This window comes from Schistocerca serialis, chromosome 7 (genome assembly GCF_023864345.2).
Source record: "Schistocerca serialis cubense isolate TAMUIC-IGC-003099 chromosome 7, iqSchSeri2.2, whole genome shotgun sequence".
Lineage (NCBI taxonomy): Eukaryota > Metazoa > Arthropoda > Insecta > Orthoptera > Acrididae > Schistocerca > Schistocerca serialis.
Window position 1 is genome coordinate 155,169,708 of NC_064644.1, and position 27,907 is coordinate 155,197,614.

General features: G+C 39.4%; 1 protein-coding gene across 1 annotated transcript in view; it reads left to right on the forward strand.

Annotated features, from left to right (window-relative positions):
- The window catches only part of LOC126412943 (uncharacterized), a 153,796-nt gene that overhangs the window by 60,458 nt on the left and 65,431 nt on the right, over positions 1-27,907 (forward strand). The window lies entirely within an intron of this gene.

Sequence of the window (27,907 nt, forward strand, 5' to 3'; positions counted from 1 at the left end):
CGTATGACTTGCCTTAGACTGCAGCAGGATGTAGGGCACATACGCAGTACAACAACATAATTTTATTCCAACGTGGAGGGAATGGTAGAAAATTATTCTTGGAACATGGAAATAGGAACTCTCACACCACCGCTGAAATACAGTATGTGAACTTGCATTTGTACGAGATATGGGCATGGTAGTCATGCAGAACGGTTGAAACCTTATGAACGCATGCACTATCACAGTTGCAGTGACCAAAGTAACGAGCATCATTATTTGTCCATCAGTTGCAAAATGACATCCGTAATTATGTATCAGATAGAATATCAGGATACACAATGAGCTTCGGTGGGGGCGGGGGAGGGGGGAATAGAGAGAGAGAGAGAGAGAGAGAGAAGGAGCGAGAATGTGGTGTGACACATTTTTTTACTGTCGCTCTTCCCACATTTTCAGTACGAATGTCTGCCATTCCAACCAAAGATGCTTACTGTTCTAGCAATAAAAATAAACGAAAAACTTAAAATTCTGTCATGTAATAACAATAAATTTTTCAGTCGTACTGAAACATGTTTTGGTATAGTAATAGTAATAACAACAATAATAATAATAATTTATTTACCCTCTGTGCCCATTACAGCGCTATAGGTCTACAGGCAATGGCCATGGAAACATGGAATCTTGTTTCATAAATATCTTCAACATGCACCTGAGTTGCAACTGCTGCTGTTGATCATTAAAATTAAAATTAATCTTTTTTCAGGTATCTGCGCGTGTGATCATGAATTCAGTCCTCAAGTCATTCTCTTTGAGTAACGCCTTTGGCCTTCCACATTGCCTTTACATACTGTGATTTGCCAGTTCCACTTGTGGGCTCACGAACTGTCTCGGATTGTTGTTAATAGCGTGTATGTGGGCACCTTCTCCTCGCGTGAATGTTCTCAGCAGAAGTCAAGGTGCAGTAGGCAGGTGCTGACGTAAAGAATTTATATTTATCTGGTGTGATTCACAGCTTGTGGTTTCTGGAATTTCTTATAGATTGAGGTGCCACATTGGTTAATACACTTCACCCACATACGGGAGGGCGACTGTTGAAATCCGTGTCTGACCATTCTGATTTAGGTTTTCAGTGATTTCTATTAATCTATCAAGGCAAATATTGGAATGGTTCGTTTGAAAAGGCGCTGATGATTACGTTCTGCATCGTTGAAACACTTCGAACTCCTATTCCGCCTCCAGTGACCAGTGACCTCGATGTTGGTTGGTCGTTAGACCGTAAACTTCTTTCATTTCATTGTTACCTAGAATTCCTATTTTTTTGGTTTTTCTTTTGTTTCGCTACTTTATTTCCAAACTTATGTCAGACATTTGGAAATCGATTCACGTTAAAATATAAAACCACCTTTAACCTTCCGTGTGGGTGATGTCATTGTAGTCATAGTCAACACTCCCAATTGGATCTACCCCTGTTGCATACGATGATGAAGATTTCACTATCGTTGTAAGCTCTGTTTGGTGTAAGGGCGCACGTCATGAGCAACAGGTACTGGGTTTCAAAAATGGTTCAAATAGCTCTAAGCACTGTTGAACTTTACATCTGAGGTCATCAGTCCCCTAGACTTAGAACTACTTAACCCTAACTAACCTAAGAATATCACACACATCCATGCCCGAGGCAGGATTCGAAACTGCTACCGCAGCAGCAGGGCGGTTTCGGACTGAAGGGCCTAGAACCCCTCGGTCACAGCGGAAGGCGGTACTGGGTTTTACTGAACTATTTTTGTGATAAAATAGTGAAAAGAAAATAAAGATGAGGATAGACAGGACAAATGGATATTGCAGTAATTTCTGGTAATTAGGTCAGAAGGTGAAGCACATTAAGTCACATAGTAGTCTTCATTGAGAATTACACTAGTCTAACAACTGATTTGAGTAATTGGTGGCACTCATCGCCCAGTTACTGAACATTTCTGTACGATGTATGTAGTATTACAGAATAATGTTCATAAAATTATCTGAATATAGTGATTATTGGCACTCATTGCCCAGTTACAAACCATCAGAAGTCATCATTGAAAACAGAAGCTAATGAATGGCATAGTATTAACATAATTCACTTAATTATAGTAATCATTGGCATCATAAGTAATCTTATTACAATAAACAGTGGCATTCATTGCCCAGTTACAAAGCATTTTTTTTATTATTCAGAAGTCATTACTCAAAATGAGTTAATTATTGGCATAGCATTTATACATAATTAATCTAATTATAGTAATCATTGCCATCATAGGTAATCTTATTACAATAAACAGTGGCATTCATTGGCCAGTTACAGAGCATTGTTTTTTTTGTATTATTCAGAAGTCATTATTGAAGTGACATACAATTCAGAGCTGATCAGTATTATTCAGAACTCTCTTAAACTAGTAGCATTATTTGGGACTGGTAACTACTTTGTTTGCTTTTGAGTTATTGCTGCAAATAAAGATGCGTAACGTCATTCGTCATGAGTCAGCTGTAGCAAGGTTATGAAACAAAGGCAGTTTATGTGATCACATTTATAAATGATAGACACAACTGGGTAAATAAAAATGCAAGTACTAGAACAGGTTTAATAAGTAACAGGTTTAGTAAGTATCATGAAAAGCTTCTCCTGGAAAAAAAAAATACAAAATGGATTATTGAGCTGAAAGATGAAACGCATATTATGCTGGAAAGTAATGAACTTCGAATTAACAGGTAGTGAAATGTGTATAAAAAATATATGTTCTCTAGCTGTCCTTTCCAAAACCTTCAGTCATCATACCATGCTATATAATACATACTGTCAAAACGAACTGCAACAACTACTTAAATAACTACATGGCATCTCTTAACTAACAGCAAATATATAAACTTCATCATTATTTTCATATGCAAAGAAAAACTTCATTATCCATATCACCATAACTCCATTATTATCATCACCTGTAAAGAAAACCTTCATTATCCACAGTAGCATATTCTTCATCATTATTCATCACCAATCATTATCATCTGCAAAAGAGTCACTTCATTATTCATTATACAACTATTCCTTATTTCTATCATATTTCATCACTAAAACTAAGATGTGTAGTTCTGTCTGACAGCTTGCATCAATCGCCTCGTATTCTGAAAGAAAAAATTATTTTAGACTGGTATTCTACGATGTGTATAGTATATTCTTGTTAATGCTTGTTAATTCTGATCCATTTACTCTTCATCACGAGGTATTGCATCCTCTTTCGTTCATTCCAAAGGTGAAATTCCCATTTCTGTTTAATTTATTTCGTTTATACGTTATTTCTTTCTGGAAATGATGAACAAAGTTTAATGTCTTGCATTTAATTCATATACCCATTAGATCAAAACTGGTTTATAGTAACATAATTGAGCATACAGCATAGCATGACAGAAAACGTAATATGTCAAAAACATTGACAGTGTTCAGAAACAAAATTGTACACAGTGTATCACAATGTAGCAGCAAAAAAAAAGTAAAGTAGTCACGATGTTTAGCTATCATAAGGATAAATGTTAAAGTCAACTGTTGTTTGTTATATCTTAAATATTTCATAGTACATACAAACAAAACAGGAAAACAATCATACATACATAAAAATGGAAAATATGCACGGTCTAGGGTGTAAAACGACAAGAAATGTGATCTTGTTTGTGTACAGCTTGTATGTTGTGTAGTTAATAGAGGAGAGAATTGAAGACTTTAATAGAGAGAAAATTTGATAAAATTAATATATCACTAGATAGAATTGCATAATTATTCGTAAGATACGTATTTTTATCTGGAGAATGTCCACTGTCTATGTGTAACGACAAGAAAACGACCTGCTGACCTTACCTTGCCAGCCTCCTCCCAAGGAAAAAATGCGGTAATCATCAGTAAGTAGTCACATAAATATAACTGCATAAGTGGTCATAAAATGTGTAAGTTCATCTGGAAAAATATGCACGGTCTGATGTGTAACGACAAGAAAAGTGACCTGCTAACCTTACCTTGCCGGGCACTTGCCAAGAAAAAATTACGATAATCATCAGTAGGTGTTCATGTGAATATAATTGCATAAGCGGTCATAAAAAATTAGGAAATGGCATTACAGTGTGATAAATCATAAAGTATTTTCATTCAATAAAAGGTTTGACGTTCGACACGTGGTGGTTCCCTTTGGTTTTTCTGGATCTCAAAGTTTCGACGTGTACTACATTGGGGTGAGGAATGCTGCGAATCCGATATGGACCTGCGTATAGAAGCTCAAATTTACTGCATTTCCTCTTTCCTTTGTTGGATAAATAGCGTGTACGTACTAATATCTTCTGTCCAATGTGAAATTCACGGCGTGTACAAACCTGTTTTTGCTGTCTTCTCCGGCGCTCTGCGGCACGTTTGATGTTGTTCAGCGCAATGTCAATTATTTCATGTTGGCGTAGTCGACGAGATGTAGGAAATGTTACTAATTCTTTAATTTTGTTAGGTGGTTCAACATTTTTCAGTATAACAGACGGAGATAGCATAGTAGATTCATTCGGTATGGGATTAATTACATCTTGGAATAAGAGTATGTGTGTGTCCCAATAAATATGTTTTTATGGCAGTAAATTCTACACAGTTTACCAATTTCTTTCATTAATCGTTCACAAGGGTTCGAAGAAGCATGGTACTTGGATATATAGATCGGAGAAATGTTTGTAGCTCGTAACATACGTGTCCATATAGCAGATCGAAATTGTGATCCATTGTCGGAAATTACTTTCAACACATGCCCTACATGAAGTAGAAAATGCTTTCGAAACGGTTTTAGCAGTAGCTTTGCGTAACGGAGTGAAAGTAACAAATTTTGAAGTGAGTTCAACAGCGACAAAGATGTAGCCAAAACCTCTATCAGTTCTGGGAATCGGACCAAAAATGTCTACAGCGGCCATATGTCTTAATTTAACAGGTACAATGGGATATAATGGAGGAATGTGTGAAGTTGTGTCTGACTTAGCTTTCTGGCAGATTTTACATGACGCTAAAACTCGTCGAATACGCTTCTCTATGTTGGTAAAATAACAGTTCTGTCTCAGTATAAGAAAACGTTTTCTAGCTCCGTAATGTGCATAACTTAAATGAGTATACCAGATTAATTTGTTAACAAGTTCGTCAGGAATGCATAATAACCAATTGTTGCTGTCAGGATGAGAGTGCCGAAACAGAATGTCATTGCGTACAGTGTAATGGTTTCTAATGGTAACATTATACCTATCTTGCCAAAGGTGTTTGATTTCTTTCAATACGTTGTCTTTACTCTGCTCTTGTGCTATGTCTTGTAATGACGACGAAATGAAATTTTCAAATGCAACTTGTTGAATGTACATGACGCTGAAATTTGCTTTGCAGGAGTTGGTTGCGATGTCTTGCTGATTGTTGCTGAGAGAACGGGATAGTGCATCTGCTACAATATTTTGTGTACCAGGAATGTGAACAATTGTAAAATTAAATTCCTGCAAATAAAGTTTCCATCTACTTAATCTGTCGTGTGTAAATTTAGCTGAAAGTAAAAACTGTATAAACGGTCGTATGTCTTCCATAAAAAAATGCCTAAATCTGGTAAAAGCCCATACAACACATAATGTTTTAAGTTCTGTAACAGAATAATTTCGTTCAGCAGGTGACAGAATGCGACTTGCAAAAGCGATGTTTTTAATTACTGTACAACCATCTTCTTCAAGTTCCTGAAAAATATGTACGCCTAAAGCGGTGTTACAACTGTCATTGGCAATGGAAAAATTTCTGGTAAGATCTGGGTGCGTTAAAAGTGGTGCATTCAACAAGGCTTGTTTCAGGTTCACAAATTCAGAATGTGCTTGCCTATCCCAGGACCAAATAGTGTTTTTACCTGTCAATTGACATAATCTAGGGGTGTCTAAAGCAGAGTAATGAATAAATTTACGAAAAAAGTTAATTAAACCCAAAAAGCTGCGTAGTTGTTTCTTCGTCGTAGGAACAGTAATGTCAAGTAAAGCTTGAAGTTTTTCCGCGTCAGGCGTAATGCCCTCTGCTGAAATTACATGTCCAAGAAATTTTATAGAAGTTTTACCAAAGTGCGATTTACTGAGATTAACTGTGAGTCCTTGTGCACGAAAAGTTTGCAACAGTTGTTCAAGACTCAAACTGTGTTCAGACCAGTTAGCTTCTGCAATAAGAATGTCGTCTACGTACGTTGTGATTCTGTCTTTAAGTTCTGTCGGAAGTATTGTATTCAAACCGCCAATAAAAGCTGCTGAGGAAATTGTTAAACCGAACGGTAATTTACAATACTGATAACAGTCACCAGAACAGAGAAATACTGTGTACTTTCTGCAGTTCGGATGGAGATGAATTTGCCAAAATCCCGATTTCAAATCTAATGTGGAATAAATAGCAGTACCATGAAATTTCTGTAGAAGTTCTTCTAGTGTCTGCGGGCGATCTGTCTCATTAATAAAAATGTAATTGATGTGACTCGAATCAAGTACGAGGCTAAGTGAGCCATCCTTTTTCTTAACAATATGGAGCGGGTTTATGTACGGACTAACTGCCGGTTCAATAATTCCTTGATCAAGCACAGCTTGCAATTCTTTCTTAACTTGTTCTCTATGAATATACTGAATGGGATAATGCTTGGCTTTAAATGTGTCGTGCTGTTTAACTTGAAATTCATACATAAAACCGGACATAGTACCAGGAACGTTGTCAAAAACTGGAGCTAGCTGTAAAAGAATTTTGTGTAGTTGCGTGCGTTCGTCGTCTGTATTTGCGCCACTCTGTTTAACTTTATCAGAACGTCATAGTCGGCTTCGTCTGGAGTATTATAGTTGTGTACGTACGTATCTGTGAACAATGTGGAATTACAGTCTATATTACGTGATGCGGAAATCACCTAGTACGATTAATTGTTTGTTCTTCTGCAGATATAGAGTGCTGAAATTCTAAAGCCAGTTGTACATTTTCATCCTTCAACATGAAATAGGAATTTTGAAAGTCAATAATGGCATCGTGTTGTACCAGAAAATTCGTACCTAAAATAATGTCTGTTGTCAATAACGGAATAATCCAAAAATTTGAGTGAAATGTATGACCTGCAATACAAAATGATAAATGTGTCTGTAATTTAACATCTACTCCTTTACTAGATACTGCTCCTTTTACTTTAGTTTTGCCTAATGGTAACGTAGGATAGGTATTCTCTTTGTTACACTCATTGAAAGTTTCTTCATTTATATCTGACATAGGTGATCCAGAATAGATTACAGCTGAAAATTTCGATGATCCAATTTTAACTTCGATGACAGGGTGTGAAATGGTTTTTTGAACAACTGGTCTTACCTGTAAAAGAGTGTCTCGGATGTCGTCAATAGTAATAACATTTTCGTGAACAATATTCTGTGTATCTGAAGTATTTCTTACGTTGCTAGAAGATGCAACCTGCACTGTATCTAGTCGAATTCTATCTGACGTGTTATTATTTTCGGGAGGATGCTGTGGCATTTCGACTATTTGAACTTTTCTGTTATTTCTTCCTGACGTATTACGTTCCAGATGATATCTACTGTCTGGTTCATTCATGATTATATGTTGTGGCGGATGTTCTTGCTGCTGATAAGACCGACTGTTATTGAATGTCCGCTGAAAATTGTGCTCATTATTCTTACGTCTGTCATGATAGTCATTTCTATACGGTGCACTGCGATAGGAATTGAAATAGTGTGTTTTCTGTACATACTGATTCCCTTGTTGCTGTGCGTTACTATTTGTTGGGGCCAACGCTATACGCGTACGCAGCGAAACATTAAAGCTTGTTTGACCTTGTGTATTACATTGTTGGTTAGGTATGCTAACCGGTTGGTTTTGTTGCTGTTGCCGAGAAAAACCTCTATTGTTACCAAAATGTGGTTCCTGTTTCTGTTAATTTTGACGATACTGATAATTAATATTTTACCTGTTATTAAAATTCTGGTGGTTGTCTTTCCTGAAGCGTCTATTAGCTTTACTATTGAAATTACGTGGCTGATCGTAATTGCTGTATGTTTGTTGACCTTGGTTATTACATGAAAAATTTTTGTTTATAAAGGAATAATCTGATTGCTGCACTTCCAAAAGCTGTAACAGATCTCTGAATGCCGAAATATTTTCCTTCTGCTGACCCGTTAAAAGTGACATTCTTAATGACCGTGGTAATTTAGAAATACGTAATTGAATAAGTGAAGATTCACTGTATGGTTCACTTAAGTACTGGTTTTGTTGTACCATGTGCTCAAAAAATTGCGTGACAGTGGAAAAATTTGAATTCTCATAATCTGGTAAACTAATTAGTTGATCCTTAACTCTGCGCTGTGTCGTCTTCGACCAATACGCTGACAGAAAAGCATTCTGAAATTGTTCTACCGAATAGCATTGCCTCGCGATCTGTCTCATATGAGTTGCCGGTTCACCTTCCAAAAAACTGCAAATAAATTCAAGTCTGTGCGTTACAGGCCAAGTCTGTGGAAAAGCAAAGCTAAATTGTTGTATCCAATCCAATGGGTGAATCTGTGTTCTGTCATTTTTAAATACTTCAAATTTTCTCACTGATAGAAAATGTTTGTAATCAAAATTATCGTCTCGGTATGTTTGAACAGGTTCACGATTGTATGAGAATCTATTTGTCTGTGACTGTTCAGAATCTAACTCACGTACTCTATGTAAATTACCTTAATGATATTGGCTGTGTGAGTCTGACAAATGTTCGCAAAGTGGCGTCTGCTGTGATGTATTAGACGCTGAAACATTTTTCATCTCTGTTACCTCTTGCAGTAAAGTTGACAAATTTCTACGTAATGTATTATGAGGCGAATGTATCTCACTGATCGTCTGCTGTAAATTTTGGAATTCAGTTGTTTGATTAAACGAATTCGGTGAAGTATTGTCTGATTTGCTGTCATTATTACTTTCAATAACGTCAATACGACTGGCCAATTCATCATATTTTTCAGTCAGTATTTTTACCTGATCATCGTTTTTAGTGTCAGAAGCATTAATTTGTTTTTGTATTTTACGTGTGGTTTCGTTCAATTTTTTAAAGTCAGCTTTGATGACATCGGAATCCTGCGTTAGTTCTAATTGTTCGAGTCGCTCGATCACTATTTGAAAGTATTCTGCGTGTGTATCTGTTGATTTAAGATCGGAAATTTCGCCACGCAATTCGGTGTTTAACTGTTTGATGGTATTAATTTCGTCTGATACAGTAGCAATATTGTTGTCTACGTATGTTTTTGCTTTCGTAAACAATTTACGTTTATCTTCCTGTCTCTGTGCGGTAATTGTTTCCATGACTTGTCGGTTTACTTTATTTTGTTCCTGTATAAATTTACGGAAACGCGTTTCACTGTTTTGTAGGTGCTGATTAAAACGTTCGTCAATTTGACTGTTCTGTTGGTCGAATTTCGCGTCTACTTTTGCATCCAGTGTGCGCGAAAGTTCTGCTGTCATTAATTTAAACTTGTCGCGTAACTGTGTTGCTTTTTCAGAGCATTGTTTACCGACTGCACTAATTTCGTCTCTAAGTGATTCTGTAGCAGCTGTTTGCATATCCCTCAATTCTTGAGCAACAGATCTAATTTCTTCACTACTTTTCCTAGCGCAAGCCTCAATTTCCTCACGTAATTGTTCTTTAGTATCATGACACTGCGCGGCAATGGCTGTAATCTGTTCGCTAAGCTGTCTGGAATTGTTGTATAATTTTTCATTCAACTGTTTGGAATTGTTGTCTAATTTTTCATTAAGGTTGTCATATTTTTCATTAAGTTGTTTGAAATTTTCATTATTTTGTTTGTTCTGTTCACTAAGTTGTTTGGAATTGTTATCTAGTTTTTCACTACTTTCATTAATTTGTTGTTTGAGATTTTCATTAAGTTCTAGCATTAATGCTATAATTCGATACATGTCAAAATTATCTACTGTATTCTTTGTGCTGTTTAATGGCGTACCAGCAATTGTCACGTTTTGTGTATCCATTTGGATATTCTGTGATTCTCGAAAAGGTTTTCCAATCGGATGTGCACTGTTAGTCACTAGACCGGAATTAAATAAATTTGTCGTACTCTGATTACACTGTTCATTTTCATCAGAAAAATTTGTCCGTTTATTACTTAAATTTTGCAAACCGGGTGTGTCAAGCTGGGCAGCGTTCATTGTAACAGAACGTACCGTGTCATCTATTGTCGTCAAATTAACAGAGGACGCAATTGAATTTATTTGTTCATCATTAAGATCAAAATCGTTACAAGTGGTCGGTACGCACTGATTGTCTGTAAATGGAGGATTGTCATCATTACACTGCGTGTCGCAAATACTATCGGTCAAATTATTCGAGTCGTCTATTTCACTCATTGTACATCGCGATGTACTGTTAACAGTTTTTCGCGGCATTTTTCACTAATCAAAATTATTCACAAATGAAACAAACACAATGCAAAAATGCAACAAACACAAATACAACAAAGAGCAAAAAATTGCCGATGATCTGTGAAAGATAGAGCGACAAAGTAGTAAATGCGTTGGGCCAGATGCAAACTACATTTAAGTAAATAAGAGCAGATATATGACTACTTATCAGAAGATTCACAAAAAAATACAATCCTGGTCCGGATGTCGCCAAGTGTAACCTCCCCGCAAAAATTATTAAATGAAAAATGAAAATGGAGCCAAGTGTAACCTCCTCACACAAATTATTAATGAATGATAATTGACCATAAACCCACACAATAATATTAATTAAATAATGAACCATGAACTGAATGTAACCTCCCAACAGAAATAATAATATCTGGTAAATTTAATAAGGACAGCAGCGCTGACCTTCAGCCCTGTATTCTGAATGAAAAAAAACAAAAATTCTTACCTCGATAAACTGCAGCTATATCTGCTCTTATTTATCGACACAGCTTCGTGCAATGCTGGCGTATATATATATATATATATATATATATATATATATATATATATATATATATATATATATTTTTTTTTTTTTTTTGATTCTTGGAAGGAATGCATAGGAAAAATTCTTTAAATTGAAATGAATGCTTTTTCTTCAAAAGAGTGGAAAAATTCTTTAAATTGAAATGATTACTTTTCTTTAAAAGAGTTAATTTATAAAAAAATTATTATTGGGGCATTTTTTGAACAAATTAAATTACAATTAACATACATTATTAAATATGCGCAAGGCTGCTTCTTTACCTTCTACAACAATACTCATCCTCCAGAGTCCTGACCAGAGTCGCGACCAGAGCACACAGCCGACGCATGCCGACTCCCTACTACCGTATCCGACTACTGCTGCAGACTGACTTCTACAGTCGACTCGCGCAGACTAGCGCAGACTCGCGACAAGCAACAACTAACAATAAACTACTCTCTAGTCAGAGATTCTGTCATGCCTCGCCCATCGTCGGCGAAGCATACACCTTACAACAGGTAACTGTACATTTGACAGGGATATTCTGAAAACACATCCAGGATAAATAACTGTTCAGCCGACTGCCTCATATTGCGTGCACTTACCAAAATGGGTTGTCTTGAGCTACTCATTAAAAATTCATATGAAACTTGTCTGCAGACATGATCTCCAGTGATAGGTAAGCCGAACACTGTCAGTTTCGATTACTACCTGACGTGTTTCATGGTGTTTGGATCAGACGAATTTGGTGACCAAGACATCTAACTGTGTTTGCTGTATTTGAGTCATCAGTTTTCTGCCCGTCACGAGTTTACCTTCTGTGACCCCTTCATCTCGGAATAGCACTTCCAACCTACGTCCTCAGTTATTTCCTGACTGTGTTCCAGTCTCCATTTTCTTCTGCAATTTTTGCCCTCTAGTATTTTGTGATTTCTTGAAAGCTATCCTACAATCCTTTCAATGCTTGTCAGTTTTTTCAATATATTCCTTTCATATCCGATTTTCCGGAAAATCTCCGTATTCCTTACCGTAACAGTCCACCTAATTCTCAACATTCGTCAGTAGCATCACATCTCAAATGCCTCAATTCTCCTCTTTTCCGGTTTTCCTACAGTCGATGTTTCACTCCCATACATTGCTGTGCTCCAATCATTTTATTTCAGATATTTCATCCTTAAAATACAGTCGTTTAATACTAGTAAACTCGAGAAGGACTGCCCATTTCGCCAGTGCTAGTCTGTTTTGTACATCCTCCTCGCTTCGACCGTCTTGGGTTATTTTGCTTCCTAGTTAGCAGAGTTCCTTAATTTCATCTAATTCGTGATCAGCAGTTATCATGTTAAGTTTCTCGCTTCTCTCATTTCTGCTACTTCTCTTTATATTCATCTTTCTTAGACTTACTCTCAGCCCATATTCTGTATTCAGTAGACCGTTCATTCCATTCAGTAGATCCTGTAATTCTTCTTCAGTTTCACTGAAGATACCAATGTCATCACCGAATCTTATCACTGATATCCTTTCGCCTTGAATTTTAATTCCACTCATAAACCTTTCTTTTACTTCCGTAACTGCTTCTTTGATGTATACATTCAACAGCTGCGGCGGAAAACCACATTCCTGTCTTAGACACTTGTTAATCTGTATCCTTCGTTCTTCTCCCAGAATCTTGTTCCCTTATGGTTCTTGTACATATTGTATAATACCCGCTTTTCCTCATAGCTTAACAGTATTTTTTCAGAATTTCGATTATGTTGCACCATTTTACATTGTCGAACTCTTTTTCCATACCGACAAATGCCATGGGCGTGTGTTGATTTTTGGTCCGGCTTTTTTTTTACTTTATTAACCACAACGTCAGAAGAGTCTCTGTTTCCTAAAGCCAAACTGATCCTCATCTGACAAATCCTCAATTTCCTTTGCGTTCTTCTGTATACTTTTCTTGTCGGCAACTTGGTTACGTTAAGTTGACTGTGCGACGATTCGCGCGCTTGTCGGCTCTTGTGTGGATGATGTCTGTTTGAAAGTCAGCTGGCATGTCGCCAGGCTCATACATTCTACACAGCAACGTGAATAGTTGTTTTGATGCCACTTCCCCCAGTGATATTAGAAATACCGATAGAATGTTGTGTATGCCTTCTGCCTTATTCGATTATAAGTCTCAGAAAGTTCTTTTGAGTTCTAACACATGATCCTCTACCTTTCCTACATTCACTCTTGTTTCTTCTCCTGTCACGTCCTTAGACAAGACACCCTCCTCACAGAGGGCCTTAGTGTTCTCTTTCCACCTATCCGCTCTCTCTTCTTCATTTAACAATAGAATTACCATTGCACTCTAAACGTTTCCAGTCTTGCTGAACTTCACCGATTGCTGTTCTTACATTTCTATATGTTGAGTCTGTCCTTTTGACAAACGTTTCTTTTCCGTTTTCTTCACATTTTCCATGCGGCCATTTTGCCTTAGCTTCCCTGGACTTCCTATTGATTTAATTCCTAAGCGACATGTTTTTCTGTGTTACTGAATATCTCTGAAAATTTTTGTACTTCCTTCTTTCATAGATCTGCTGGAGTATTTGTTGCTTTGTTCGCAGTTAACTTTTTTGTCCCTACTTTTTTCTTCAGTCATCTGAGATTGCCTTTTTTACTGAAATGTCCACTCCTCTTCAACTGAACTGCCTGCTAAGTTATTACGTATCACAGTATCTATAACCTCAGAGATTTTCAACCGTATCTCCCAATTCCTTGGTAGTTCCTTATCCCACTCCTTTGGACATTGATTTTTCCTGGTTAGTCTCTTCATGACCACTAAACGTGATCTGAGTCTGTATCTGCTACTGAGTACGCCTTTCCATCCAGTATCTGATTTTGGAACCCCTGCCTCAGCATGATGTAATCTGACTGAAAGGTTCTCGTATTTTCCTGCCTTTTCCAAGTATACTTCCTTGACTTGTGGTTCTTGAACAAAGTAGTCGTTGTTACTAACAGAAATTTATTCCAGATCGCTGTTAGTCTTTCTCGTCTCTCATTCCTAGTATCAATGCCATATTCTCAGTTCAACATACTTCTGTTCCTTCCCCTACAACCGCATTCCGTTGCTCCACGACTTTGAGATTTTTATCTCCGCTTACGTAGTTAGTTATCCGTTTAAATATCCTCATGTACTTTCTCTATTTCTTCGTCTTCGGCTTTCGACAATGGTAAGCATGCCTGAAATATCATTGTCATGACCGTCAGTGTACTATAGCACGAGTCTGACTTTATGCAGTCAGGAAAGACATCAATCATGAAGGGATTGCGGTGGTCCGCAGGATTGTCCACGTAGTTCACAGCTGGCATGCTGCCTTACTTTGTTGCTACAGGTCCCATGGAAGCAGAGGTGGATGTCCCCTGTGGCACTGTATACTACCACCAGCATGAGTCCGTGGTGCAGCCGTTAACGTGGATGACGGATACGATCACCGACCTTTTGTAACAAGAAACAGGTTCATCCGACCAGGCGTCTAGTTTCTATTGAACAACTGTCCAAGCTCAATGATGATGTTCCCACTGCAATCAGAATTGGTGATTACGTTGCGTCTACGTAGGAACCAGTAGGCGTTACGTGTTGTGGAGTACTATACTCGACAACACTGAACGATGTGTTTCGAAACACTTATGCATGCACCAAAGTTCTACTCTATCATCAGATATGCCACAAATCGGCACCTATGAAGTTTTACGCAGTGTACAATCCTCAGACTTACACATTCTGTGCGCGGGGTTAGCCGAGCGGTCTTAGGCGCTGCAGTCTTGGACTGGGCGGCTGGTCCCGGCGGAGGTTCGAGTCCTCCCTAGTACATGGGTGTGTGTGTGTTTGTCCTTAGGATAATTTAGGTTAAGTACTGTGTAAGCATAGGGACTGATGACCTTAGCGGTTAAGTACCATAAAATTTCACACACATTTGAACATTATTTTATACATTCTGCGAGGCGTGGACCATCAGCACGTTGTCAAGTAGGCATTGTTTCTGCGAACTTCAGCTATTTTCCACCGATAGGACGGTAGCACACGAACAACCTACCAGGTTAGCAGTCTCCGATCTGCTCGTTCCTAGCGACGCACCGGAGCTACCTGATTTGTGTCAGAGTCGTTTATTTACGCGTATTCCCCATTTGCGTCCCATATCGTTGCTAGAATGGCTCTCAATTCGTCTCTGCTCCGCTTATATACATTCCTTACCGTGTCACTTTCCAGGAGCGCAATCCGGAGGCATTCAGTATCGCGGTACGCTAAGGTCATAATGTTTTGGCCCCTATCAATAAATATAATAACAAAGAAGAACACAGAGTCACTCATCAACGTGAATTTTACTGCAGGTCTAGCTAGCATTTAGCAACAGTATAGTAATTATCAGTGCGTTTGTTAACACTGCCTGTGTTCTCGACGTCAACGTGCAAAACCACTCACAGACGACAGCTGGCAGCACTAGCAGTGACGGGGAACGGGGGGGGGGGGGGGGGGGGGGGAGGGGGGAGAAGCTCAGAACATACAGTCGTTGTCATACTGGGTAAACGGAGTGATTTATCTGCATACGAAGCGAAGGATTATTGGCTTTCGGGCCAAGGTGGAAAATTTCCGAAACGGCTAACTGTGTAAGTTCTTCGTGTGCCGCCGTCGTTAAAGCATACCGTGCATGCCAAAAAATGGTTTAAATGTCTCTGAGCACTATGGGCCTTAACATCTGAGGTCATCAGTCCCTATAACTTAGAACTTCTTAAACCTAACTAACCTAAGGACATCACACACATCCATGTCCGAGGCAGGATTCGAACCTGCAACAGTAGCAGTCCCGTGGTTCCGGACAGAATCGTCTAGAACCGCTTAGCCGCCGCGGCCGGCTGAATGCCAAAATGATGCTGTCCAAACCCGGCGCCGAGACAAGTTTCGCGCACCAAAGATTGCATGGATGTGTAAGGAGGAACAGACGAGGTACAGTTCAGCAACTGACCGCCCAGATGAAGCCAGGGGCTACTAATAGTGTACTCTCAACGACCGTTAAGCGAACGTTTCCGTGTATGGGCCTCAGCAGCAGACGCCTGGTTTAGGCTCGGTGGCTGCTGTTCATCGCTGACAAAGACTGTAATTTGCACGCCGGTACCGTAAGCAGATTTCCACTGAGTGGCGACTGGTGGCGTTTTCAGATAAATCACGTTTTTTGCTCCATCGGAAAGATGGCCATTGGCTGTACGTTGTGAACCATCAGAGAGCAAAGGGTGCAGTTCGGAGGAGGGAGCGTTATGGTCTGGAGAACGTTTTCGTGGAGTACCCTGGGTGGTCTCGTCATTCGGGAAGCGCAGTGGATCAACACCAGCGTGTATCCGTCCTTGGGAACCATGTATGGCAGCAAAATCAGTTTGTTTTTCTTCGACACAATGACACCTATCAGCAGGACGATGCACAGATCGCATTGCACGTGCGTGCTTCGAAGAGCACTTGGATGAGTTTCCCGTATTCCCCGCGCCACCAATTACCAACAATTTAAGCCCAATTCAGTATCTGTGGGACCACCTCGATCAGGCTGTTAGCGCCATGGGTCCTCAACCGAGATACGTAGTGCAGCTAACCACAGCTTTGGAGTCACCTCGGGTCTCACTGTTAACTCAACGTCATCGGCTAAAAGAGCTTGCATTTGTCACAGTCGCCAGAGATGGACACTGGAGCAATAGCATAACGTGATAGGGTCGGACGAATAACGATTTCAACTGCACCATGCCGATGGGAGGCAGCGTGTGTGGCGCAGTCCACATGAATCGGTAGATCTGATCTGCCAAGAAGGTGTAGTCCAAGGCGGTGTATGTTTTCCTGGTATGGGCTGGGCCTCCAATTACTCTGGATGGGACTCTGAATCGACCGCTTTGTCGCCCCCATTTTGCCCGAGAATCGTTCCACGAGCATGCAGGGAAGTTTGGAATGGCCACCCTGGAGCGCAGATGTGAACCACATGTAGCGTATCTGGGATGTCAAGGAACGCGGGCTCCGTGTCACGGATTCCTGCAAACACGACAGCCCAGAAATCAGCTGCCGCTCTGCAAATCATTCGGTTTCAGCTGCGTCCAGAGGACTTGTAGACCCACTTCCACGTCATTTTATTGCAGTCTGCAGGGTCAGAAGAGGCCGCACGCGGTATTAGGTGTCTGTCCCATGAGTTTTCTAAGTCAATGTATACACAGAAATTCTTAACACGACCTTAAACACTCTATAGCTCCATTTAAAATAGTGCGAATTCAGCTGTGGTTGGTTTAAGGTCCTTTTAGCAACATGAGCCGATACAAGACATTTAGGTCTATATGGCTCGCTACTAAACGCACTGATGATGCCAAAATGCAGCTGTAATCTAGATTGATCTAAAACAGAATTCAGACTGATGCGCGACTTTCTGTTGTGTTCATCCCTGATTATAAGTTTTTTAATACGTGGCATTATTTTCTACTCTCTGGTGACAAATAAGCCTATTTGACAGGAGAAAAATGTCATCTGGCAGTCGTCGATCAATGATTCCAAACGGAATCCAACCCAGTAAATACTGATTGAATTATCAGTGAATTGATAATTTGTATCTCTGAATTTGACTACATCTGTGCCGTGCAGGTTCATTAAACATTATAAGTGAGAATGTGGTTGAGAAAATAGTATGAATAATACTGCGTTAGTGTGAACTGTTTTCGTAATGCCACTTGATAAATGAGATCAACTAATTCACATTCTATCAACGGAAGTCTTAATTTATGTAGAGATTTTAGTGGATATATATTAGTGACAGGATATAAGAACTCTTAAGTCGGATGCAAATGGGCTTCACTGGATAGTTTACCAAATTTTCATAGGCCACGGTGATACCGTGCCTCTGTTATATACAGGCTGTTACAAAAAGGTGCGGCCAAACTTTCAGGAAACATTCCTCACACACAAATAAAGAAAAGATGTTTTGTGGACATGTGTCCGGAAACGCTTAATTTCCGTGTTACAGCTCATTTTAGTTTCGTCAGTATGTACTATATTTCCTCGATTCACCGCCAGTTGGCCCAATTGAAGGAGTGTAATGTTGACTTCGGTGCTTGTGTTGACATGCGACTCATTGCTCTACAGTATTAGCATCAAGCATATCAGTACGTAGCATCAACAGGTTAGTGTTCATCACGAACGTGGTTTTGCAGTCAGTGCAATGTTCACAAATGCGGAGTTGGCAGATGCCCATTTGATGTATGGATGAGCACTGGGCAATAGCCGCGGCGCGGTACGTTTGTATCGAGACAGATTTCCAGAACGAAGGTGTCCCGAGAGGAAGACGTTCGAAGCAATTGATCGGCGTCTTAGAGAACACGGAACATTCCAGCCTATGACTCGCGACTGGGGAAGACCTAGAACGACGAGGACACCTGCAATGGACGAGGCAATTCTTCGTGCAGTTGACGATAACCCTAATGTCAGCGTCAGAGAAGTTGCTGCTGTACAAGGTAACGTTGACCACGTCACTGTATGGAGAGTGGTACGGGAGAACCAGTTGTTTCCGTACTATGTACATCGTGTGCAGGCACTATCAGCAGCTGATTAGCCTCCACAGGTACACTTCTGCGAGTGGTTCATCCAACAATGTGTCAATCCTCATTTCAGTGAAAATGTTCTCTTTACGGATGAGCCTTCATTCCAACGTGATCAAATTGTAAATTTTCACAATCAACATGTGTGGGCTGACGAGAATCCGCACGCAATTGTGCAACCACGTCATCAACACAGACTTCCTGTGAACGTTTGGGCACGCATTCTTGGTGATGTCTTGATTGGGCTTCATGTTCTTCCACCTACGCTCAATGGAGCACGTTATCATGATTTCATACGGGATACTGTACTGTGCTGCTAGAACATGTGCCTTTACAAGTACGACACAACATGTGGTTCATGCACGATGGAGCTCCTGCACATTTCAGTCGAAGTGTTCGTACGCTTCTCAACAACAGATTCGGTGACCGATGGATTGGTAGAGGCGGACCAATTCCATGGCCTCCACGCTCTCCTAATCTCAACCCTCTTGACTTTCATTTATGGGGGCATTTGAAAGCTCTTGTCTACGCAACCCCGGCACCAAATGTAGAGACTCTTTGTGCTCGTATTGTGGACGGCTGTGGCACAATACGCCATTCTCCAGGGCTGCATCAGCGCATCAGGTATTCCACGCGACGGAGAGTGGATACATGTATCCTCGCTAACGGAGGACATTTTGAACATTTCCTGTAACAAAGTGTTTGAAGTCACGCCGGTACGTTCTGTTTCTGTGTGTTTCCATTCCATGATTAGTGTGATTTGAAGAGAAGTAATAAGATGAGCTCTAACATGGAAAGTAAGCGTTTCCCGACACATGTCCACATAACATATTTTATTTCTTTGTGTGTGAGGAATGTTTCCTGAAAGTTTGGCCGTACCTTTTTGTAACACCCTGTATATGTCGGACAGCGTCACTGCTAGTCTGACCACAAAACAATAGTAAGCTTGAATAACACGGATAATTCCGTTTCTAGCTCACGCTTTGGCCGCAAGAAGGTTTTGCGGGCACTGAAATGTATAGATACCAATGATTCCCACTATGCAAGCTTCCGATTTGGTTATTGCTGGAAAATGGTCAAATGTATTTGAATTCCTAAGGGATCAGACTGCTGAGGTCATCGTTCCCGAGACTTACACAGTACTGAAACTAACTTAAGCTAACATATGCTAAGAACAACACACACACCCATGCCCGAGGGAGGACTGGAACCTCCGGCGGGACTGACGGCGCAGTCGGTCACATGGTGTCTGTAACCACGCGGTCACTCCGAGCGGCCATTTGCTTCATACTAGACTTTAGGTATTTTAGTCAAATAGTGAAGTTACGCGAGCACAACCTAGTGACCATGTCTCGGGATAGTTTCGGCAAAGATTTGATAGGAGAGTATATAATCGCAACGCCTTGAAAGATAATACGGCAACATGAACTACGGGATTCGGCCATAAGAGAAGTTATAATTTTTATTACAATAGTCATTCGATAAAAATTACCACACACGAATATGAGCATAAATTACAGACATAAATGTAAAACTTGAAAGGAAAAGGACTCGAGCATAGATAATAAATTCATGACAGTACATACAAATCAGAATAATTGTGGTTCAAATGGCTCTGAGCACTATGGGACTCAACTGCTGAGGTCATTAGTCCCCTAGAACTTAGAACTAGTTAAACCTAACTAACCTAAGGACATCACAAACATCCATGCCCGAGGCAGGATTCGAACCTGCGACTGTAGCGTTCTTGCGGTTCCAGACTGCAGCGCCTTTAACCGCACGGCCACTTCGGCCGGCTAGATTAATTGTGTCTCAGTATCACATCGAGTATTAAAAATATACAACAGTATTGAAATGAAATTAAAGAAATTGTAGCCCTCGGTCGCAAAAATTCTTTTCGCCGGGTTTCGGCACTTCTATGAGAGCCTTCATCAGGAATTAAATATTCAAACTGGCATGTCACGTATAAAATAAGTAACAAGCGATGAAACTTCAGTCACGAAATTTCTTTAAAAGAGAAAACATGGAAGGTAAGCCACTATGGGCTGCTCACACAAGTTAAGGCACAGATTGCCTACCTTGTAATAGCTTTAATTTTAATTTGTTAACGGGCTCTAACCACGCAGCCACGTTTAAAACTGTAACTATTGAAATGATTAACATTTACAGTTAATTATGAAGTTCTTTGTATTTAAAGTCAATGTATTCATATTATTGTTTGCTAACAGTGATTCAGGGTTTTGTGTTATTGATATATAGTTATATTATAATTAAATGTGTCTGAAAACCGCTGAACAACCTAAATTGAAGTAACAGGAATAAAACTACAAATTAAGCCCTTAAAGGAGTCGCTTTTCATTTTATAAAATTTAACATAGTTAAAGTTACTTTTCTCCGGTACTGCCTTCACATTACTTGTTTCCATGTCTCGTATTTCTCTCTGAGTCTTCTTTCGTTAAAGCAAGGAAACAACAACACAGGGGTGACTCGTATCGTATGAAGAGTAAATCAGGACAGGATTTACACTTAACCTTAGTTCCGACTATTAAAGCATGGAACACTTTTAATCTTCATAACACCACATATTCCATCTTGAAAGAAGACATGTTGTCCGTAGAGAAAAGTAGTTGGACTGGAATGGTTATGGTCACTTGCACAGCAATAAGTGTTTCTGCAGCAGTGCCATGCTGTAGTTTAACGACGTTGTGATCTGACATGAAATCGTCACAAATTTGCCAGTTCCCAGCTTGTTGCAAACATGTGATCATATTTGCCTACGATGGAAAACCAAATATTTCCATGCGTAGGTCTCCAGCTGTTCCACGGATTCTGTCTGCTTTACGTGCAATAATCTTGTGCGATATACATACCATGAATTTTAGATTTCTAAATGTCCAGGCAGACAACGGCAGGTGCGAAAATATTCCTGTGTGTAGGCGGCAACCGTTTCAGTGAGGCGGGAAATATTCGCTGTGAGGGATTTGCATATCTAACAAGAGATACACAGTCTGTGCTTTCCAACGGGGGGAGGGAGGGGGTTGCGGCAGCTTTGACGTTGTTCAGCGCGAGACTCTGTAACACTGTACATGCACAGTCTCCAAATGAGCCACGTTTATTTCTTCCATTCTTCTTGTTATATTAGATAGTCTCCGGAATGAAATAACAACCACTGTCATGCTGCAACTTTCACCGTCGACACGGATTGTGTGTGCGGAAAAGAAAATCGCAACTTATTTTTTGGTCTGGTTTAGAAGATAAACTGTAAGCAATCTCTCAGTTCCCAGAGCGCATTGTTCCAATATCGGTATTAAGTGACGCACTGACAAATCGTACTAAAGGTGAAACGTCCCCTTAGAAGAATTATACATGACTGTCCTAAAACTGACTCTCAATAATTTTTTTTTTTTTTTTTAGCGCAACGCAATCTGACTTTCAAAAATCCGTACAAAAGAATGGCCCTGACTAACATTAACCAATACCTTTCACAAATCACTTACTTCACAAAAATCTTCGTTACTCGAACTACCGCAATACAGCGAGCGCCACTACAGCCAGCTAAATAAAAGATTCAAACTACGGAAGGCACTAACTACTGATAGGCATTTTTCATACAGAGCGCTACGTGGCGTTACCAATTAGAAAACCTAAACAGCCTACTTACAAAAGAAACGTAGTAGGTGCGTTATTCACTCACTATAAAAACCGATTTATCGGATGAGGTTAGCAGCAGTATGAGGCCTTTGCCTGACGATGCTACTGTGGTGTTATCTATACTCGAGTTCGATGAAAAAAAAATGTTTTCATCCCCAGTCAATATAGCGCGCCGCAAATGAAACTTCTGGATGTAGTCAGTTGTTGAATTTGATGGCGTCAATCGATTCCACGTCTCAGTTCCCGAAGTGGACTAGTGCCATCGGGTTTCGCAACTATGTGTGGTGTACACATTGGTAAACCAAAACACGTCTGCTCAGCTCAGCTTGGTGTATGTTACCTACCACAGAATGAACTCACTCTCATGTGACCTTTGGCGTTTATTTAAAATGTATTTCAAGACGTATCTCACAGCACTAGTTTAAGAGAAACGATGACTCCCAACAAAGTAATGTACTTAATAAGCGACATGACCTTCTCTATTTATAATTTAAACACTTTTCTCGTGCATATTAAATTTCTTTTACTCTATGCTAATATGGTAACAAAGTAAGACTACTATAATTTCCATAAACCTGACTGCCATCTCAGTAAAACTAAACGAACTGCATTCTTAAGAAGTTTAAAGGACTTAGAATTCAAGTGCAAAGTATCTTATCTGAAAGGAATATTCATGCTGATTCCTAAATGATTCTTAGATTTAGCACGTCTGTTACATTTTCGAGGTTATGGAGAATTTACTATTCACGTTTATATTTCAGTTACCTTGATTTAGATTATGCCTAATGATTAAAGGTCATGTGTAAAACATGATCTTTCTAATATTACGCAACATTTGTCTTCGGTCACTGGTGACATGATTTTGGAATCTCCCATGTAAGTTATCCCCCATGAAATCTATTATACTTTTACAGTCTTTACACAATAAAGCAGTTTCAAAATCTTAGATACGAATGTCTGAAAGGAATCATAAAATAAAATTTTCGACGTATTATATGGTATCAGTGAATCAGCAATCGTTTTCAGTTGCTGTGGTGGTTTTGTGGTCGGAGCATTAGATTCCAGGCCTGAAGGTCTCAGGTTCAATACTGAGTAGGGTTTGGGGTTCTTCCTCATTTCATTTCTTCCAGGTCGGCCGCAGTTGAACGAAGCCTTCTGTCACATGAGACACTATGTTCTCACCTGGGGGTAGCATATGTCTGGGTGCAAGGGAACCACCATTGGTGTCCTCCCGCCCCCCCCCCCTCCCCCACCTCCCTCCTAGTGCTGCAGCGAATAGAAAAGCTGCATTTTACATGCAGTCCCGCTAATAGTACGGTCATGAGCTTGCACCACTGATATTACCTTTTAAAATAAATCTGTTGTATGTATAAGAAAAACTGGTATACACTCAATAAGAGTATATGGAAAGGGTCGAACAGCTGAGTTTCCTGGCGTTTCTAGAATATGTCTTTATTCCAGTTCCGATAGCCTTTCTCCTCCTTTCCTCCGCCATCCTCCCCTTTGAGTCCATCTTCTCCTGACCCTCAGACTCCTCTTCATCCCATTTATATACTCTTTCCGTCTCTCTGTCCATCTGTTCTCCATATCTCTGTGTCCATCTCCTCCTCCTCCTCCTCCTCTATTGCCATATCCTCCTCACCTCTCCCTTCCTCTTAACTTTCTCCACGTATTTCCTCCTCGCCATCTCTTGGTACATCTCTTCCTCCACCCTCTCTCAGTCTATTTCCGTCTCCAACCTCTCTATCCATCCACAGATATCTTCGTTACTCGAACTACTGCAATACAGCGAGCGCCACTACTGCCAGCTAAATAAAAGATTCGAACTATGGAAGGCACTAACTACTGATAGGCATAGTTAGCAAATGAAAGATTTTAATAGAGAACAAACAAGGTATTTACCTTAATAGTGTTGAAAACTCATAATATACATAGCAGTTCATGACATCCAGTCTTACAAATTTCAAAACTCCGCCATCTCTCTCCCCACATCTACCATTGCTGGCGGCTCACCTCCAACTGCGCAACGCTACGCGCTGTTAACAGCCAACTGCCCAACGCTACACTGGCAGACAACAATGCAAACTAGCCACAGACTGCACACAGCACAGCCAGTCATTTTTCATACAGAGCGCTACGTGGCGTTACCAATAAGAAAACCTAAACAGCCTACTTACATAGCCCCCATGCTTCCCACAAAAAAATTTAACAAATTTTTTTGGGCACTGGCTAATAATGATTTGATAAAATTTTTCATAATTACAATAACAAAGATATCAAATGCACACATTAATTGATACAATGTTGGTCAAAAACTAAAATTCTCTCACAGTCCATAAAGACAGTCCTGATCGTTCATCACAGTAAAATAGCAGTGTTTTTCTCAAAGTCTGAGCAGTAGAAGAAAATGCACACGGAAGTAGTGGATTTCCATGCAGTCTTGAAGAAATAGTGTTGCCCTTCCAACGAAAAGACACTGCTGACTCTTGACATGCAGACAGGTAATGGGCCACAACAGAGCAAACCCACAGCAGAGTCAGTCGAGATTTTGAAGAGTATTGGTAGGTAAGTCATCACAGAGTAGACCCACTGTAGTCCTGGTAGAGATTACGGTATTGGTGGGCCAACAAAGATGCAGATCCACTACATTCCTTGTAGAGATAATGGTAATGGTGGGCCATCAAAGATGCAGACCCACTGTAGTCCTTGTAGAGACGGCCAGCGGCCATCTGTTGCAACTGTGCAGTCTTGCAGACAATATAGCAAGTCCATAAACCACCAGTTGTGCACTCACTGAGTTTTTGGAATTGTCCTTAGAACCAGCAGTGCTGTTATCCAGTCCCTTGCTGAATTATTAACACACGTGCAAACACTAACAGTCCCTACTTCTTGCATATTGTCCATATACTATGACCAACAGAAACACGTGCAGTGAAATGTAACTTACAAGTTAATAATATGATGAACTGGTATCAATTAAAATTTTATAACATACGAATACAATAACAACGGTACAAAATACATCATTAAAAACATAATAATACAGATAACATTTGTAGTAATAGGAGCTTTACAAAAGAATAGAAATTAACATATACATCAGTGTTACAGGAATTATGACATAAGTAAATACATAAAAGATCAGTACAATTATTGAAACATCAACTTCACACATGAGCATTAAAACAGAACAGAATTAATAATGTCTAACATCTTTACAAAGTAAATAACATACTATTAAGGCAAATTATATTTGAGGATAGCAGTATTCCTCATCATAGTTCATGTAGCTGAGTGTTAGAAAAATTCTACAACATAAGTCTTATCAGATAAACATATAAAGACAGGAAGAATATGAATACACAAGGGTACACAAACACATAGTGGGATAACACAAGAAAAGGAAAGGGTTTGTTTTACTGCAGTATTTTGCAAAAAAAACTTTCTTTACTTCTTGGAGATCTCCCTTCGTTCTTCATTATTTCCAAAAAGTCCTATCTATACCTACATTCTGTACTTTTCTCGTATAGCCTCTCAGTGCATTTCTTCAAATTCATCGCAATTCATTCTCTTATAGGCTACCCCCTCTTAAGCTAACTTAAATCTACTGCGCTCAGATGCTAAACTAAGGAACGAGGCAATGCAGCAGCACAAAACAATTAACACAAACAGCAATGATAAAAAATACAAATGGCAAAGCAAGCAGCATAAATTAGCAAAGCAAATGCAATATTACAACTAATATAAGGCAATGCGCAGCTAACAAGAAAAATAAATCAGTAGTAAAACTAGACTAACAGAGTAATACAAAGTGAAATTTAATAACACTATGCCTGGCAAACAGCAGCAGCAAATGCAATAACTTATACCTAAACATGACAGAGCTCAAGCAGAAAAATATTACACTAAAGACAACAATGCAGATAAGGGAAATGTCTATTCACATTGTAATGTCTATGTAATTAAAGTTGAATCGCGTATGTACTCAGTACCAGTGATGGCGAGGCATGACAGAATCTCTGACCAGAGAGTTATTTATCGTGTCTAGTCTGCGCTTGACTGCGCGAGAGTTCAGTTGCAAGTTGTACTCAGTCGGAGTAGTGTGTGAGGAGTGGGCGGGCGTCGACATGGGTCTCTGTTCAAGGTTCGGGACGAGGTATATTCTTAAATAAGGTAATGAAGCAGCATTGCGCACATCTGATAATGTAATGTATGATAACTGTAATTAATTTATTCAAGAAATGCCCCAATAATAATTTTGTTTTCAAAGCAATCTTTTTTAAGAAAAGAATCATTCCAATTGAAACAATATTTCCTATGCTTTTCCTCCCAGAATCAATTTATCAGATTAATTATTGCACAGGGCCTAAGGTCGGCGATGCTGCCCTATTATTGTGGGTTTAATGATTAAATTTCATTTCTCAATTTTTGTGTCGAGTTTACATTTGGGTCATTATTATTCTATAATTTTTGTGGGGACCAAATATTTGGCTCGTTTTCATTATCATAGACTTTTCTTTTATTCCTGCTGGAAGGTTACACTTAGCACGATGTCCATTAACATTTAAATATAAATCTCTTTAATATCTGCGGGGAGGTTACACTTGGCGACATCCGGTCCAGGATCGTTTTTCTTTGAGAATCTTCTGAAAAGTAGTTAGACATCTGCTCTTATTTAATAAAATATAATTAGCATTTGGCGCAACGCTTTTACTAATTTTGTGACTTTCTTTTATCAGATCATCGGCAATTCTTTGCTCTTTGTTGTATTTGTATTTGTTAGATTTTGCATTGTCTTTGTCTCATTTGTGAATAATTGTGATTTTTGTAAAAATGCCGGAAAAACTATTAATAGTACATCGCGAGGAGTAATGAATGAAATTACCGATTTAAATAATTTCACCGATAGTACTTGTGACACACAGTGCAATGATGACAATCCTCCGTTTACTGACAATCAGTACGTACCGACCACAAATAATGATTTTTATCTTAATGATGAACAAACGAACTCAATTGTGCCCTCTGTTAATGTGACGACAATTGATGACGCGGGGCATTCTGTTACGATGAACGGTGCCCAGCTTAACACAACCGGTTTGCAAAATGTACGTAATGAACAGACAAATTTCTCTAATGAAAAAGAACAGTGTAATCAGAAGGCGTCAGATCTATTTAATTCCGGTGTAGTGACTAACAGTGTACATCCGATTGGCAAACCTTTTTGTAAATTACAGAATGACCAAATGGTCACACAAAACGTGACAGATACATCAACACACAGCACAGAGAATAGAGTAGGTAATGTTACTTGGGATCAAATTATGGCATTTTTGCTACAAATGAATAAACAACTTAATGAAAAACTTGATGAACAGAAAAAACAATTTAGAGAACGGAACAAACAACTTAGCGAAATGATTGATGAAAGTTTCAAACTGACGAACGAAAAACAAGACAACCTCAACGAACAGAACAAACAAGTTAGTGAACAGATTACAGCTGTTACCGTGCAACGTCACGACACGAAAGAACAATTACGTGAGGGTACTAAGGCTTGTGCTAGTAACAGTAATGAAGAAGTTGGAACTGTTGCACAAGAATTAAGTAGTACACGTGTAGGCACAACAGAATCACATAAAGACGAAATTAATGCAGTCACTGAACAGTGTTCAGAAAACGCAACACAGATACGCGACGAG